At 39.2% G+C, this 19,024-nt stretch overlaps 1 long non-coding RNA gene across 1 annotated transcript in view; it reads left to right on the top strand.

Annotated features, from left to right (window-relative positions):
• The window catches only part of LOC148774976 (uncharacterized), a 229,057-nt gene that overhangs the window by 189,822 nt on the left and 20,211 nt on the right, over positions 1-19,024 (top strand). The gene's annotated exons all lie outside the window — the stretch shown is intronic.

Here is a 19,024-nt window from a genome sequence, read left to right as displayed (position 1 = left end):
CTTGTATAAGGTACAATTGGTAGAGCTGTGGCTTGAACTCTCATAAACAAGGACATGCCCCTCTGAGATGCCCGTTTAAGAAAGGACCTGCTACCCAGCTGCAAGGAGTGTGTATCTTCCTCTAGCTGCCATTTATCTCCTTCAGGGTCAGACTCAGCTGTGCAGAGCTGCTTCCTCTAAGGCCATGTCCTTCCTAGGTCAGCCTGCGTGCAGTGAGGTAGGGACCTTCTGACCATTTTGGCCTGGAAATGGGATAACTGATGAGCAACATTTGCTCCTAGCTCCCCATGTACTTTGACTGAAGCTTGAAGGGTCTGCATGACAATTCATTTTTTCTCTGCCTAGTCTTGCATCCTCTTCCTTTCTCTCACAGGCTTTAATTCCCAGTAAATATCCTTCTGTCTCAAACATCTCAGCATCTGCTACTGTAGTACTTGATCTCCTATGCCCTTCAAAATAGCCATTCTCTTCAGGGTCCCTCTCTTTTTTTCTTCAGTGAGTTGCTTCAGGCCAACTGTTAAGCCTCATTTGAATCTTTTTTTGTGTGTATGGCTATATCAAGTTTTTATTTATTTATTTTTTATTTATTGGAGGCTAATTATTTTACAATATTATATTGGTTGGTTTTGCCATACATTGACATGAATCCGCCCCGGGTGTACATGAGTTCCCCCTTCTGAACCCCCCTCCCACCTCACTTTATCCTCCCTCTGGGTCATCCCCGCACACCAGCCCCGAGCATCCTATAACATGCATCGACCCTGAACTGGTGATTCGTTTCACATATGACAACATACACGTTTCAATGCCATTCTCCCAAATCACCCCACCCTCACCCTCTCCTACAGAGTCCCAAAGACTTAATACTTGACAACTACTGACCCTAAGGAGTGTACTCCTGAGCAAGGAAGACAGTGTAAACATACTAGCGGCCTAGAAGTGTCAAGCCCAGTGCATCAGTCTCATTAGAAGAATTAAGCCTGTGGAGTAAGAACTCTGTGCCATAGACCGCTAGCTGATTGCAACAGAGGACCTGGGGCAGAGGACCCAGAAATGCCTCCTGCAGCATACTGGGAGACCTCAGGAAGCCATGTGGTAGTGGAGGCACTCAGAGTCTTGGTGAAGGACTCATCTTGAGAATGATGAAACAGAGCCTGGAAAGAGAAGCCACCAGGACACATGCGTGACGGGATTGCATGTGAAGTAGTGATGGGTATATCTTCTGCCCCTAGCATTCCCTCCACACATACATACCATACACTTTTGACTTTGGGAGATCTGATACTAGAAATACCACATGGGAAGAACCATAGAGGAATACAGAAGAGAAACTTTCAATGACTTGGGTTTTTAAGCACAAAAGCGTTGTTCCAGTTGTAAGGAAGGAAAGATTAGAAGAATATTTGATCCAGTGAAGTTGACCACATATTCTATTTCTCTGCTTCTCTCCATCCCCCTACCTGAATATCTGAGCTTGGAAGGGGGAGGAAAAGAACCTGAGTGAAAGCAGGTGCCCTTTTCTTCTTATACATGAGTTTCCTAGAGGGGACTGGAGGCCAAATATCAACCTTTAAATATAGGGGCCTAAGAGTAGAGGAGATGGGTGTAGTACCTCTGATTCTAGTTCTGGAGGAGACGATGCATTTGCTCTTTGCCACAATAGAGGCTATAGGCAGAACAAAGATGGAGAAGGCCTGGTGATAGCCTCAGAGTTCCCACAGGAACTGGCAGAGGGAGTTGCCTAGCATCTCCTATTGATTTTTTTTTCTTCTTAGAAGTATAGCCTTGATAGCTGGGGTCCTGAAAACCACAGCCAACGTCCTATAGTAATTACCTTAAAATCTGAATCCTGACCCTGGTATGCTGCCTCATTTAAAAATGTGAGTACCCCACGTTGCGTGGTCTATGATGGGATCTCCCAAACCCTTCAGTCTGTGGGACTGGCCCATTCTCCCCTGTCCTTGAATGGCAGGCTCAGCAAACACTGTAAATTAATGTGCCAGGAGATGCCACTTGGATGAGTAGCTTCACTCTAGAACTGTGCTGTCCAGTATTTTGGTCACTAGCAGCTTTGAAGTGTGGCTAGTTTGCACTGAGTTGTGCTGCATGTGTAAAATATACACCAGACTTACTACCTTTTCTAATATATCTCCTAGAAAATTAAAAATGACAACTGCGGCTGATGTTAGAGTCCTATTGGACAGCACTGGGCTAGACGTGTCATCAAGCAAAGTCCATGACAGAATTATGTAATATCTCAGTAGCACTATATGCAGAGACTAAGAAGCAGACTGTTTTCCTATCAATGCTTCAGTTTGGCAAAAGCCCCAGAGTTTAGAGATAAGGGAGGGCAGAGAGGAAATTACACTTTTGGACTGAATTTAAACCTAAATTGTGGAGAAGGAAATGGCAACCCACTCCAGTACTCTTGCCTGGAAAATTCCATGGACTGAGGAAACTGGTAGGCTATAGTCCATGGGGTCGCAAAGAGTTGGACACGACTGAGCTACTTCACTTTCTTTCACTTTCTAAACCTAAATTGACTGGAAAATCTCTTCAGTCACCAAGTTTAGCTGCAAGGTTCTAAGGAAACCCTTTCGTTCTCAGGTATAAATGGATTTATAAGATACAAAAGAAAAATAAGGGTGATCACATTTTTTGCTAATATGAATTTATGGCTCAAGACAAATATACCCTGTTAACTAGTCATTGCATGAATAATGTGAAAGCTGAACCATTAGACAGAACAGTGCTAGAGTCTATCGGGTTAAATGTGAAAACAATGACATAGACATAAGGATTCATGAAACAGGTAACATCATATGAAGGAAAGGAGGCTAGAACTGCCACTGTCGAGTGAACGTACATGCCCAGGAGTTAGGGCCCAGCAAGCAAATGGTCCTAGTCCATTTCAACTGAGGCGTCGGCTGACACTGCCATGTTTTGAGAGTAGCCATAGCCGTGTATCCCACTCACATTTAAAAAGCTTATTTGGGGCCTGCTAGAAAGCAAATAAAAATCCATTGCAGTATAAACTCTACAGGTCTATGGGGCTCTGTATACAGTCCTTTCTCAATTTTGAACCAGTCCATTGTTCCATGTTCAGTTAGAACTGTTGCTTCTTGTCCTGCACACAGGTTTCTCAGGAGGCAGGTAATGTAGTCTGGTATTCCCATCTCATCCAGAATATTATACAACACACCTTAAAAATACTCTGCTCTGAAGATTTGAAATGGATGTTTTCCTGGAAACAAATGCATATGCTTATAGTAAATCCATTAGAGAGATGGGTAATTTGACCACAGGTATTGCATGCTGTAAATATTAATATTCTGTTTTGGTTTATTAGATGAAAAATGAGGATAAAATACTAAGATGAGAAAATAGCACATTATTCACTGGGGAATCTGGTAAAAAATTGATTCTGTGGAACTCAAGCTGAAAAATCAGAGAAGAGGCAGAAATGGTATCTGTGTCAGAATAGAATTAAGCCTGCTGCTGCTGCGTCACTTCAGTGTGATTACAGTTAAAGGCTAAGAGGCAAATATGTCTTTATATTTGAAATTAGTCATAGTCAAACAATTTGGCATGTGGAAGGATCCTTTGTGATGACTTTATCCAACTCTTATCTTGCAGACCTAAAGAGAAGGGCTTAGCTCAGTGTCCTAGTGGTCAGATTAGAACCACACTCCTCTGTTCAGCCTGATGCCCTTTCTACTGTACTAGAGGCTTTTTTGATTTCCCTATTCTTCTCTATTTATGAAAGATTCATTTTTCAAATATTAGTAATAAACACAGAAGCTAGAAAAATTAAATCATCTCAGAAACTGAAAATATTAAGCTACTCTTTTTTTTAAATTTTTTTAATTTTTTTTAAATTTATTTTTTATTGGAGGCAAATTATTTTACAATATTATATTGGTTGGTTTTGCCATACATTGATATGAATCTGCCCCGGGTAGATCTCCAATGTGTTGACAAGGTTATGGCACTGAGAAGTTCAAGTTCCTGCCCAAGGTCACACAGATAGGAAGGTGGGCACAGTTAGGGTTTCAATGCATTTGTGTTCACGTGGCTCTAGACAGCAAGTGTTCAACACTGTAAATGTGCAAATGTAATTGAATCCAGCAAGAAGAGGGGCATAAACATGATGAATACCTTTAGAAGCATACATTTTAAATGCAAACTGCTACATTATACTATTTCACAGGGGAAATAGCATCATGCAATACAAAAAAATTGCAAATGGATTCTGTTATGACTTAACAAACCTGGAGTTGTTAGCCTTTTATTAAGAATACATTACCACATTGTTTAGAGTCCCTCACTTTGTTTGAATCAAATTGGGACTGTGAAAGAATCCTTCATCTTCTGGACAGGAAAGTTCTGAATCTTTTTTTTTTTTCTAAATGAAAACTGTACTGAATCTGAGAAGAGCTGTGACTTTTATACTTCAGAACTAAATAGGTTTAAAGAGTAGTCAAGCAAGTCTTAAAAATGAGGTTTGAAATATAATGAAGAACAGCTTATATAGAAGGAAAACGTATCGAAATAAATGTATATTATTTTTTGCTTTATGAGATAATGTGGTATATGCTAAAGTACACTTCATATTTTATCTTAAAGCCATAGTAATTTTTAACTTTAGTAGTAACCTTATTCATCCCCAAAAGCTTCTTGCTGCTGCTGCTGCTAAGTCACGTCAGTCGTGTCCGACTCTGTGCGACCACACAGACGTCAGCCCAACAGGCTCCTCTGTCCCTGGGATTCTCCAGGTGAGAACACTGGAGTGGGTTGCCATTTCCTTCTCCAATGCATGCAAGTGAAAAGTGAAAGTGAGGTCGCTCAGTTATGTCCGACTCTTAGCGACCCCATGGACTGTAGCCTACCAGGCTCCTCTGTCCATGGGATTCTCCAGGCAAGAGTACTGGAGTGGGTTGCCACTGCCTTCTCCAAAACCTTCTTAGGAACAAGATAAATAAAAATTATTTTGTAGGTAAATGGAGAGCATGAGAACTGATTTTCCAGCGATCAAACTTGTATGTGTCATTAGAGACAGGAAATGTACTCAGAATATCCAACTAATCTAAGAAACTTTGGGGTCTGAGGCATTTCAGTTCAGTTCAGTTCAGTTCAGTCGCTCAGTTGTGCCCGACTCTCCGCGACCCCATGAATCACAGCACGCCAGGCCTCCCTGTCCATCACCAACTCCCGGAGTACACTCAAACTCATGTCCACAGAGTCGGTGATGCCATCCAGCCATCTCATTCTCCGTCGTCCCCTTCTCCTCCCGCCCCCAACCTTTCCCAGCATAAGAGTCTTTTCCAGTGAGTCAACTCGTCACATGAGGTGGCCAAAGTATTGCAGTTTCAGCTTTAGCATCAGTCCCTCCAATGAACATCCAGGATTGATCTCCCTTCGAATGGACTGGTTGGATCTCCTTGCAGTCCAAGGGACTCTCAAGAGTCTTCTCCAGCACCACAGTTCAAAAGCATAGATTCTTCAGCGCTCAGCTTTCTTTATAGTCCAACTCTCACATCTATACATGACCACTGGAAAAACCATAGCCTTGACTAGACGGACCTTTGTGGGCAAAGAAATGTCTCTGCTTTTTAATTTGCTGTCTATGTTGGTTTACTCACATTTTATTCTTTATGATGGAATTGTAAATGAGGTTGTTATCTTAATTTCTATTTCTGGTAAGTCCTTCTTTGGATATAGAAACACCACACATTTCTGTATATTGTTTTCTTATCCTTCAGTTTTACTGAATTCATGTATTATTTCTAATATTTTTTGGGTAATTTTTAAGAGTTTTTATATATAGCATCATGTCATCTGCAAATAGTGACAGCTTAAGTTGGCTGAATTTTCTTTCCTTTTCTTGTCTACTTACTGTGTGTAGAACTCCAAATACGATCTTAAATAAAAGTGGTGGTATTGGGCATTTTTGTCTTATTCCTGGTCTCAGAGGAAAAACATTTAGTTTTTCACTGTTGAGTATTTAGTTGGCTATGAATTTGTCATATATGGCCTTTATTATGTCAAAGTATATACCCTCTAAACACACTTTGTTGAGAATTTTTGTTACAAATGGATGGATTTTGTTGAAAGCATTTTCTGCATTTATTGAGATGATCATATGATTTTTATCCTTTGTTTTGTTAATGTGATGTATCATATTGATTAATTCGCAGATACTGAACCATTCTTACATCCCTGGAATAAATCTCAGTTTATCATGCTGTGTGACTCTTTTAATGTATTGTTGGATTCAGTTTGTTTAATATTCTATTGAGGATTTTTGCACCTGTATTTATCATGGATATTGGCGTGCAATTTCTTTTATTTATTTATTTCTTCTCAGGTGTCTTTTTTTTTAATGTCAAGATAATGCTGGTTTTGTAGAATGAATTTAGGAGCATTTCTTGTTTTACCATTTTTTGAAATAGTTTGAGAAAGTTTAACTGTTTTCAAAAATATTTTGTGGTATTTGCCTGTGAAGCCATCTGATTCTGGACTTTTGTTTGTTAGGAGGTTTTTAAAATTACTGCTTCAAAATGACTGTTAATGATTTATCTGTTCAGATTTTCTATTTCTTCCTGATTCAGTATTAGAAAATTTTACATTTTTGTCCTTTTCTTCCAGGTTGTCTAATTTTTGGTGTATAACTGTTTGCAGTAATGTCTTTCTATTTCTGTGCTGTCTGTTGTAACTTCTCTTTCATTTATGATTTTATCTATTTGAGACTTTTCCTTTTTACTTGCTGAGTCTGGCTAAAGGTGTATCGATTTTGTTTATTTTTTTTTAAAAGAACCAATTCTTCATTTCACTGATGTTTAAAAAATAGTCTCTATTTTATTTGCTTCTCTGTTCTTTATCATTTCGTTTCTTCTACTAACTTTGAGCTTTATTTGTTCTTTTCTAGTTCCTTTTGGGAAAAGGTTAGGTTGTTTATTTCAGAATTTTCTTTTCTCCTGAGGTAGACATGGATTGTTACTAATTTCCTTCTTAGATCTGCTTTTGCTGCACCTTGGAACATTGTGTTGCCATTTTCGTTTCTATCAGGGTATTTTTTCTTTTATTTACCTTTGTTTAAAAGACCAAGGTCTGTCTAGTCAAGGCAATGGTTTTTCCCGTGGTCATGTATGGATGTGAGAGTTGGACTGTGAAGAAGGCTGATCGCCGAAGAATCGATGCTTTTGAACTGTGGTGTTGGAGAAGACTCTTGAGAGTCCCTTATACTGCAAGGAGATCCAACCAGTCCATTCTAAAGGAGATCAATCCTGGATGTTCATTGGAGGGACTGATGCTAAAGCTGAAACTGCAATACTTTGGCCACCTCATGCGACGAGTTGACTCACTGGAAAAGACTCTGATGCTGGGAAAGGTTGGGGGCTGGAGGAGAAGGGGACAACGGAGAATCGGAGAATGAGATGGCTGGGTGGCATCACCGACTCTGTGGACATGAGTTTGAGTGTACTCCGGGAGTTGGTGATGGACAGGGAGGCCTGGCGTGCTGTGATTCATGGGGTTGCGAAGAGTCGGGAAGAGTCGGACACGACTGAGCGACTGAACTGAACTGAAAAGTATGTTGTTTCACCTTCATGTGTTTAGGTTAGTTTTTTTTATTATTATTATCTTCTTGTAGTTGATATCTTGTTTTATATCAAATAGTTTTTATATTTGTTTCATGGACAAACCTTGTAATCCCTTTGGGAGTATATTCCATGTCTACTTGTATCCTCTTGTTTAATTGATCATTTTACATTATGTAATGACCTTCTTTGTTCCTTGTTGCACTCTTTTTTGAAGTTTGTCTTATATAAGTATAGCTACCCCAGCTTTGTTTTGGTTTTAATTACATGAAATATCTATTTTCATCTTTTCACACAGTCTGTGTATATCTTTAGATCTGAAGTGAGTCTCTTGCATGCAACAGTATATGGGTCTTCTGTTCTTTTAATCCATTCTGGGTCTTTTGATTGGAACATTTAGTTCATTCAACTTTAAAGTAATTATTGATGATAATGTGCTTACTGCTATTTTGTTAATTGCTTTCTAGTTGTGTGTGAAATTCTTCTTTATGGAATCCCTCTTCCCTTCCCTTGTTATTTGATGACTGTTTTTAGTGTTATGTTTGTGTTATTTCTCTTTATTTTTTGTGTATTTTGTAGGTTTGGATTTGTAGTTCATCACGAGGTTCTTCTAGAATGAGCTACTTATAAACTTAGCGATGGAGCACAGGCGCCTCCCATGTGGTGCTGCTAAGTTGCTTCAGTCCTGTTCGACTCTGCAACCCCATGGACTGTTGCCCGTCCGGTTCCTCTGTCTATGGGATTCTCCAGGCCAAGTATACTGGAGTGGGTTGCCATTTTCTTCTAGTGGAAAGAACCTGATAGCCAATACAGGAAGACGTAAAAGATGTGGGGTTTGATTCCTGGGTTGGGAAGATTCCCTGAAAGTATTCTTGCCTGTAGAATCCCATGGTCAGAGGACCCTGGTGGGCAACAGTTCATGGGGCCACAAAGAGTCAGACAACGTGTGAAGCAACTTATAAATTAGTCTGTTTTAAACTGATGGTCACTTAATTTCAAACACATTCTAAATACTATGCTTTTACCGTCCCACCACCACCATATTTTATGTTTTGACATCATATATTATATCTTATTTTGTGTACCACAACTACTTATTTTAGATATAAAGAGAGTATGAAGAATAAAGATGAAACTAGTGAATTCATCTAGAGGATCTACTACCTTTGCTCTGTGTCTACCTTCAGCAGTGAGATTCTTTTTCATTTGTAATTTTATTTCTAGTTTAAGGCTTTTCTTTTTCTTTTGAAGAAGTCCCTTTAACATTCTAGTAAGGTTAGTTTAGTGGTGTGCATGCATGCATGTTAAGTTGCTTCAGTCATGTCTGAATCTGTGCTACGCTATGGACCATAGGCAGCCAAGCTCCTCTGTCCTTGGGATTCTCAGGCAAGGATAATGGAGTGGGTTTCTGTGCCCTCCTCGAGGGGATCTTCCCTACCCAGGGATCGAACCCATGTCTTTTACATCTCCTGCATTGGCAGGTGGGTTCTTTACCACTAGTGCCACCTGGGAAGCCTAGTTGAGTGGTGATGAACTTCTTCAGCTTTTGCTTGTCTTTGAAATTCTTTATCTCTCCTTCAACTCTGAATGATTCAGTCTTTCTAAGTGGGCATTCTTGGCTATAATATTTCTGTTCATTAGTTTGAATAGTATTGTACCAGTCTCTTCTGGTCTGTGAAGTTTCTAAAAACATAGTGATAGTATTAACTAAAAACATATAATATATATAAAATATATAATAAAGTTTCTAAAAATACACTGATAGTATTAACTGGTTGTTCTCTTGTTGCTTTATGATCCTTTCTTATCTTTACCTTTTGTTATTTTAATTACAGTGTGTCTTGCTGTGGATCTCTTTGGGTTTATCTTGTTTTGGACTCTGTGCTTTCTAGACTTGGATGTATATTTCCTTTGCCAGGTCAAGGAAGTTTTCAGCCATTTTTTTCTTCGAATAGGTTTTCTGTCCCTTTCTTTCATCTCCTTCTAGCATCCCTGTAATATGAATACTAATAATGTTAGTATTAACATCTGTGTGGCATCTGATGCTGCCACAGATGTCCCTTACAGTTTCTTCACTTTTTAAGTTCTTTTTTACTTTTTGCTGCTCTGATTGGGTAATTTCCACTACCCTTTATTCCAGATTGTTGATCTGTTGTGCATCCTCTAATCTACTGTTGATTCCCTTTAGGGTATTTTTCAATTTTTAAAGTATTCTTCTGCTCTGATTGGTTTCTTTAAAAATTTTCTGTCTCTTTTATACATTTCTTATTGAGTTCATTCATTCTTCCCATAAGTTCAGTGAGCATCATTCTTTGAACTCTTTTTCTGATAAATTGCTATCTCCATTTAATGTAGTTTTTTTCTGATACTTTATCTTGTTCTTTCACTTGGAAGGTATTATTTTGTCTCTTTGTTTTGCCTAACCCTCTGTGTTTGTTTCTGCGTATATTACATATATCAGCTATGTCTCTCAGTCTCGAAAGAGTGGCCTTATATAGAAGATTCTTGTGTGGTCCAGAGGTACAGTCCACTGGTCACCAGAGGCAGGTGCTCCAGGGGTATTCCCTGTGTGGATTGTGTGTCCTTGCCTATTTTAGCTGGGTTGCAATTTCTGTGGTCACATTGGTAGGTTGGGCTGGCCCCTGGCCCAGCTGGCTTGTGGCAGCTTGGCTATGGTTGATGTGGGCATGCTTCTGTTTGGGAATGAACCCCAGCATAACTGTGAGGGCTGGTCATTACTGTTTTTGGTGTGCTGGTGTGCAGGGCAGTTCCCCCAGAGTGGGAGCCACTTTGGAGGAGCACTGCTGTCAAGCATGGTGGCCCACTTGGTGAGGTGGGCAAGAACAAATTTGGAGGGTTGCCAGTGCCTGCTGCGGCAGTCTGCCAGGTGAACAGGCAGGAGCTATTTTGGAGGAGCTGTTTAGGGCAGGGCTAGTCCTTAGGGGAATGCTCGGGTGGGTCACATAGTATTTTTACTTTTACCAAAAAACCCTGGTTCTGTTTTGTAGAAGAGAAGTAGCTTAATGAAATTTTTCAGAAAGTGGTGATACTCTTCAGTTTATATCATTTTGGCTTATCACAGGTTTCACAGGAACACTCTCCTTTCAGATGGAGGGGGGAAACTATATTAAAAAGAATATCCCTTTTGCAATATCCACTTGAAGTGCTTAGAAAAGACTTAGCACATAATGTCATCTTAGAAAACTATGCTAGAAGATTATAAGATTGAAATGTCAAACTAGTGATAAATACTAAATATAATAATTCTAAGCAAAATTTTCTTTTCCTCACATACAGACAATTGATTAGGCTGCTGCTGCTGCTAAGTTGCTTAAATCATGTCCAACTTTTTGCAAACCTATGGAATGTAGCCCACCAGGTTCCTCTGCCCATGGGATTCTCTAGGCAAGAATACTGGAGTGGGTTGCCATGCTCTCTTCCAGGATATCCTCCCAACCTAGGAATCAATCCCATGTCTCTTGGGTCTCCTGCACTGGCAAGCAAGTTCTTTACGACTGCACCACCTGGGAAGCTCGATTAATTAGAGGATATACCTAAAACAAGGGAAAACTGCTGGAGGCTGCAGCCCAGTAATGGGAAAAGACTGAGTGAATATTTTGTAAAAATTTAGATTTTTAATTCATATTGTAAAAGGTAAATCACATTAGATGAAAAAAGCTATTTTTATGCATTGAAGTCTACCTAGATAAAAATAACACATTTTAAAATAATACATTTTTGATACTAATACAATGGGGTGATTCTACCTAGTTCTAGTATATGGAATGGAGAGTATTCACAGTGGCAAGGTCACAGTCTCTAGACTAGGATATAATTTCTTTAAAGCCAAGTATGTTTAAAGTATAGAAAATAAACTTCCTACACAGAGAGTGGACTGGTGGTTGCTGAAGGGGAGGGAGTTGGAGGAGGGACAGAGTGGGAGGTTGGAGTTAGCAGCTGAAAGATTTTATATGTAGAAAGGATAGAGAGCAAGTTCAGTTCAGTTCAGTAGGTCCTACTGTATATCTCAGAGAACCGTATTCAGTATCTTATGATAAATCATAATGGAAAAGAATATTTAAAAAGGAATGTGTATATATATGTGTATGTGTGTAACTGAATCACTTTAGTGTATAGCAGAAATTAACACACCATTATAAGTCAACTATACTTCAATTTAAAAAAAAATATCAACTTCCTCAAAGGGAGGGGGAAAGTGCTTTCTGGATGGTAGGCAGAGCTGTGATCCAGAGAAGATGTGTGATCTGGTCAGTCTGGTGTTTCTCTACTGTAAACCATATACCACTATGGGAAAAGCAGGGGTAATTCTATGTGTTTATTATAGTTGATGTCACATTGTCTCAGGTGACTGAAACAATGACTTTATTGTGTCTTGTGATCGTTAATAATTCTTCCTCATAATTTTATGAAAACCCAGTAGGAAGCAAAAGAACAAAGCCAAGCAATTAAACATGAGATTGCTGAAGATATTTTACTTGAGGAGGTTTTGAGAAGTCTAACTTGTGCTATAATATATTAAGGGGTTTATTTTGGAATAAAGCCTGTGAAAATCTCTGCCAATTTTGCATTGCTAAATGCTGGTCCTCAAACTAAAAGTTTATAAAAATTCTGGTAAGATATTAATTTTTATATAACTTTTTGGTCCTGGGGTTGTATATTGTCACCTTGCTTATTTAACTTATATGCAGAGTACATCATGAGGAACGCTGGGCTGGAAGAAGCACAAGCTGGAATCAAGATTGCTGGGAGAAATATCAATAACCTCAGATATGCAGATGACACTACCCTTATGGCAGAAAGTGAAGAGGAACTCAAAAGCCTCTTGATGAAAGTGAAAGAGGAGAGTGAAAAGGTTGGCTTGAAGCTCAACATTCAGAAAACAAAGATCATGGCATCTGGTCCCATCACTTCGTGGGAAATAGATGGAAAAACAGTGGAAACAGTGTCAGACTTTGTTTTTTTGGGCTCCAAAATCACTGCAGATGCTGATTGCAGCCATGAAATTAAAAGACGCTTGCTCCTTGGAAGGAAAGTTATGACCAACCTTGATAGTATATTAAAAAGCAGAGACATTACTTTGCCGACCAAGGTCCGTCTAGTCAAGGCAATGGTTTTTCCCATGGTCATGTATGGATGTGAGAGTTGGACTGTGAAGAAAGCTGATCGCCGAAGAATCGATGCTTTTGAACTGTGGTGTTGGAGAAGACTCTTGAGAGTCCCTTATACTGCAAGGAGATCCAACCAGTCCATTCTAAAGGAGATCAATCCTGGATGTTCATTGGAGGGACTGATGCTAAAGCTGAAACTGCAATACTTTGGCCACCTCATGTGACGAGTTGACTCACTGGAAAAGACTCTGATGCTGGGAAAGGTTGGGGGCGGGAGGAGAAGGGGACGACGGAGAATGAGATGGCTGGATGGCATCACCGACTCTGTGGACATGAGTTTGAGTGTACTCCGGGAGTTGGTGATGGACAGGGAGGCCTGGCGTGCTGTGATTCATGGGGTCGCGGAGAGTCGGACACGACTGAGCGACTGAACTGAACTGAACTGAATGTGAATATGAAGCTATTTTCATCAAATATAATTCACTCTTACTCTTTGTAATATCCTCTGAAGGATCAAGGTTTTTGTAATTGTTTCCATGGAAAATTATTCTGTGTAAGTCTCACTTATCTTAATTTTCCTATATTGTCTCTATTCTATAAAATTATCATAGAATTTACTTTGAGGCATCTCCTAAAGATTTCCAATTCCGCCAATAATATCAATAAAAACAAGTAAGTGGAATAAGTAAACTTTAGCATTCCTTACACTAAGGGATATTTTTGACACAATCATGGGCAATTGATTAACTTAGATATCTCTGACCTTAGTCAATTTAGAAAGCATAACTGCCTTGTACAAATATTATGAAGAAACAAAATAATAATATGATATGCCTATATCACAATAAGTATTCAGTAAATGATAACTCGTTCAACGTTCATTTTTGCCCATTAGATATTTTGTTCCACTTCATATATCAAAGAGATGACTCATCAAATTAATTTCCTTAGTAATGATTATGACCCTCAGATATGTAGATGACACCACCTTATGGCAGAAAGTGAAGAACTAAAGAGCCTCTTGATGAAAGTGAAAGAGGAGAGTCAAAAAGTTGGCTTAAAGCTCAACATTCGGAAAACTAAGATCACGGCATCCGGTCCCATCACTTCATGGCAAAAAGATGGGGAAACAGTGGAAACAGTGGCTGACTTTATTTTTCTGGGCTCCAAAATCACTGCAGATGCTGATTGCAGCCATGAAATTAAAAGACGCTTACTCCTTGGAAGGAAAGTTATGACCAACCTAGATAGCATATTAAAAAGCAGAGACATTACTTTGCCAATAAAGGTCCGTCTAGTCAAGGCTATGGTTTTTCCCGTGGTCATGTATGGATGTGAGAGTTGGATTATAAAGAAAGCTGAGTGCTGAAGAATTGATGCTTTTGAACTGTGGTGCTGGAGAATACTCTTGAGAGTCCCTTGGACTGCAAGGAGATCCAACCAGTCCATTCTAAAGGAGATCAACCCTGGGTGTTCATTGGAAGGACTGATGCTAAAGCTGAAACTCCAATACTTTAGCCACCTCATGCGACGAGTTGACTCACTGGAAAAGACTCTGATGCTGGGAAAGGTTGGGGGCGGGAGGAGAAGGGGACGACAGAGAATGAGATGGCTGGATGGCATCACCGACTCGATGGACATGAGTTTGAGTGAACTCCGGGACTTGGTGATGGACAGGGAGGCCTGGCGTGCTGGAATTCATGGGGTCGCATAGTGTCGGACACGACTGAGTGACTGAACTGAACTGAACTGACCTGACCTGTCTTATATCTTCTCTCTTTGCCCCAGTAGTGTTTATTTCTTAGACCACCAATAAACCTTGATATCTGCTTATGTCCCTTCTGTGTATGTGTGTGCTCAGTTGTTCAGTCGTGTCAGCTCTTTGCTACCCCACGGATTGTAGTCCAGGAATTGAACCCAGGTCTCCTGCATTGCAGGCAGATTCCCTCAGCATGGACACAGACATACACAAACACCACTAGATTAAGAGGCCTCTCCATATATAATGTACAAGCTTGAGGTTTTCAAAGTTTAGCAAGCATCAGAATCCCCTGGAGGTTTTTACTGTTACTTTCCAACCCAGAGTTTCTGATTCATGAAATTTCACGTAATGGTGATCCTGCTTTAATCAAGGAATTAGAAAATAAGGCACACTGATACATTGTTGGAAATTAGAAAAATAATATTCACCAGACCTCTTTTAAGGGAGAGCTCTGTATATGTGTTGGATAGGACTTCTTTTGCATTTCTTTTTCTCTGATATAAATCATAATTTGCAGTGTACTGGTAATTTGGATGTCCAAAAATAAAACGGCCTGATTTGAAACATTTGTTGATTTCAATGTTATGAATACTTCCACTATGCCTTATTCCAAACTACAAGTGTGACATAAGAGAACTAGAAATTAGGAACAGGTGCATACCTACACATCACTTGGAAGCAGGTTGGAAACAGATCCAGGGTACCACTGATTCAGCATACCACTACATGTAGATGTAGACAACTTTTATTGACAGAGAAGTTATGATGGACAGAGGTGAAACTCAGATAGTCTCACTTTGCCTGGGAGATTTCCCTGTCTATCATCTATTTAAACAAATAGCAGTCTGTTTATTAATGCATTCATTTTTTTTTGGCCACACTATACTGCATATGGGTATCTTAGTTCTCTGACCAAGGATCAAACCCACACCCCTTGCAGTGGGAGTACAGAGTCTTAATCTCTGGGCTGCCAGGGAAGTCCCCACTATTGTCTGTCTTAATTTTCCTCCTCCCTCCTTTGATCTTTGTTCTGGAAAACCCTAATGTGACTTTCTGTTCAATGCCAGAAACTCTGTGTGTGTGTGTGTGTGTGTGGACTGTCACTGGAGGGGGCTAATAACCTATAGCTTATAAAAATTTCTCAATCTGGGGTCTGAAATAGGAAGGTTTGGTTGAAAAGTTTGCAGATGGGAATGAGGGGCAGAAGCCAGTACACTGTGGAGGTTCCAGAACCTTCTATTTCAATCCCACCTTTGTTTGACCAAGCCCAGAAATTACATGGATAATGATACTCTCCTTACCAAAACTTCCAATTTATAAACTTTCCAGATGTATTTATATCTTTTTTCATCTGAAAACTCGTTCTCCTCAAGTCCCCCAAAAGTAGGAAAGTAAGGAAAGGTAAAAGGCAGTGAGGATTGGCCGTGGTGACCATTTTGTCTCTAGCGTGAGTCCATGGTTCAGGCTTGTCTTTTCAAAGGAGTTGATCAGGGAACATAAAGCAGACCTCTGCCAAATGATGGGAGCTTGCTGAAGGCTTCAGACCTACTGGCCTGAAACAGCAGGAAAGCTTTTTAATTGTTTTATAAAACCATAGTGAACTAAGCCCAGAAAGCACTGGAATTATGTCCAACTCCCAAATTCCACATCGCCAGCACTAGTCAGGGTGCCCTAATTTTTACTTGAAGTGAAAAGCAGACCAAGAAACTTTAAATTCCTCTAAAACACATTTTACAGGCTAGAAAAAAGAATGAGAACAATTTTGTGTAAAAAAGTTTGCAATCATTTTAATTCCAAGAATGTAGATTCTGTTCCTCATTTATTTTATACAAAGCAGAAGATGGCAGGGAGTGTCTAAATGTGAAGTTCTGCTTGTGGTCTGAAATTTCTTCTTGATTCTACCATTGACAATGAGCTATTGTTATGGAAAGTGTCGAAGGTGATGGGTTATTTGTACAAAGTTGAGAAATGGGTGCTTAAGGTTTATCTAGATCAGTTGAAGGTCTGGGCAAGACTGACTCTCACTTTTAAAATATTATATGGCCCAGCCCCAGTCATATTCCAATGAAGATAAGGCTACTGATATAACTAATAGAGCTCTTATGCTCTCTAACTTCCTCAAGATGTTGCCTTTTCCCCAGTAGTGACCTGAGGTGAAGAATCTTAGTAAATGCAAACAGGATTTATAGGTTTATTGTAGTACATGATGAACTAGAGAAAATGTATGCTTTAGAACCTCATTTCTCAAGTATATGAAATCCCAAGGAAGAAAGTTTTGTTGTGGAAAAGAATCCTAGAAGATTCCAGAAAAGACAAAACTAAACAAACAAAAAACAAGGGTAGGTTAACTTTAAAGAAATGATCATGAAATCCTATGTCCTTATCAGAGTCTGTAGAATTGTCCCCATCTTGTTTAAATCTCAACTCTTCCTCCTTTCAATTAATATTGTCCCCAAGCAGTAAACTTCTCCCTTACTAAACTTCATTCCCTTCATGTAGCTAGCTGTTCCTTAGGATCTTTTTCTCTGTGTAATGTGAATGACTGATAAAAAGGTAATAATATGAATACCTTTCAGGAAAATTGCCACTTCAAAAGGAAATCTTTTAGACTCTGTGAAGATAAATGATGACATCTGTAATTATGAAATTCTTGTATCAGTGGTAAGCAAATAGAAGACTTTCATTGGAAGACAATTTTTACAAAGCTCCTTAATTTGTACCACGTATTTCTAAGGCTGACCTTGATTTAGATTTACAGACATTATTAAATGCTCCAGTTAAATTCTATTTAATAGAAGAAAGGAAATCCTCCAAAATCCAACTGAAAATTCGCTTTTTTTCATTTGTAGATTGATATTTAGTGTTTAACCTCTGGAGTGATTTTTTGCTACATGGGCTTCAAATTTATTTCATTCAAACAACATAAATATATTTTAAAATGCATCTCCCATTTCAAATAAGCCTTCCTTTCTTTTCTATGCACAGTGCAGATAATGATATGAACATGTCATTTTAATTCGTTTCTTAGGCATGGCCTGACGGGATTTCTCTTTAGTCTCTCACCTACTCTTGTCCCTCATCATGGAATTTCACTGCCAGTAGCATTCCTCTATTTCCAGAAACAGAAATAATTACAACTAAGCATCTCCATTTATAAAAATCTATTTGTGGTGCTGGCGGTAAAGCTCAGGGAATAGCTGAGTCACAGGGTCATTGGGAGAAATTGTCTTTGGACATTTCACCAATATCCCTCTGCTGCTGGATTTCCTCACTGGCCACACTGATTGTGCCCAACGATTGAGGTAATTTAAGTTGTCCTCTTATGATATTCAGGCGTCTTGGCCTTTTTCTTCTTTACTCTTTATCCATCTTCAAAAGTTAAATTCTTGGACATTATCTCTAAGAAGTATATACTTATCAGGACATGTTCTGCAGGAGAAATACCTAATAACAATCTTCAACATTAGTGAGACCAGAAAGGCTTATAGCAGTTTCCCAGTGATCTAGTTTTATTTTTTTTAAACCTGAATAAAAAATTTTGCTTATCAATTACTTATGTACTTGGAGTATATGCCTCTGTAGGTATTTTTGACTATAAAATAATTTCAGCTTTTAAAAGGCCTAGTAAAGAATCCACCTGCAATGCGAGAGACCTGGGTTCAATCCTTGGGTGGGAAGATCCCTCGGAGGAAGGCATGGCAATCCACTCCAGTATTCTTGCCTGGAGAATCCCCATGGAGAGAAGAGCCTGGGGAGCTACAATCCATGGGATTGCAAAGAGTCAGACAAAACTGAGGGACTAAGCACCCAGACAACATTAGCTACCTAAAGTTAGTCTGTTTATACTAATAAAATACTTACATCTGTACAAGCCTAGTGTTGTTTCATTGACAGGATGATATTGCAGAACCTGAGAGATCATCTTCAGCCCTGCCACTCCCTACCCCAGCCAGATCCTCTTTTTTTACTTCCTTATGTCACATCACTGAATTACCCTTATCCCAATCAAAACATGATTAAAAATCTTGAGTAGCATTTGCTTGCTCTATTTCCTTTGCTCATTCCATTCAATTCATTGCCTAGTCCAGCTAAATAACTCCATGTGGGTTCCCTTTTCTTATATCTGTGCTCTCATTTACAATCTTCCTGCCATCACCATAATTTAGACTCTCACCTTCTTTTGGCGTAAAATTGTGAACTCTTCTTTTTGCCTTCTCCCATCTCTCCTCCCTTCAGAATATCCTTTACCAGGCTTCCTTTATAGTAACTGTCCAAAAACGTCTCTATGAGTCTGTCATTCTCCCATTGTATATATGCCTTGCATCAAAAACAGTAGTAGCAACTTCTTAGGCTGGTAACTAAAGTACAATTTAGCCAGAACTTAACTTTCTCATCTCTTTTACTGTTGAGCTACTCAACAAGTGAAATGAACTCATGGTTTTTCCATTAAAATAAAAGATTTTAATCATGGTTTGAGATGAGTGACTCAGAACATGCGTTTATGATGGCATTCTTGCAGTTACTCTTTTCCATGA

Source organism: Moschus berezovskii, chromosome 18 (genome assembly GCF_049115385.1).
Source record: "Moschus berezovskii isolate FMDL1 chromosome 18, NW_MosBer_1.0, whole genome shotgun sequence".
Lineage (NCBI taxonomy): Eukaryota > Metazoa > Chordata > Mammalia > Artiodactyla > Moschidae > Moschus > Moschus berezovskii.
This window is presented reverse-complemented; position numbering and strand designations above follow the sequence as displayed.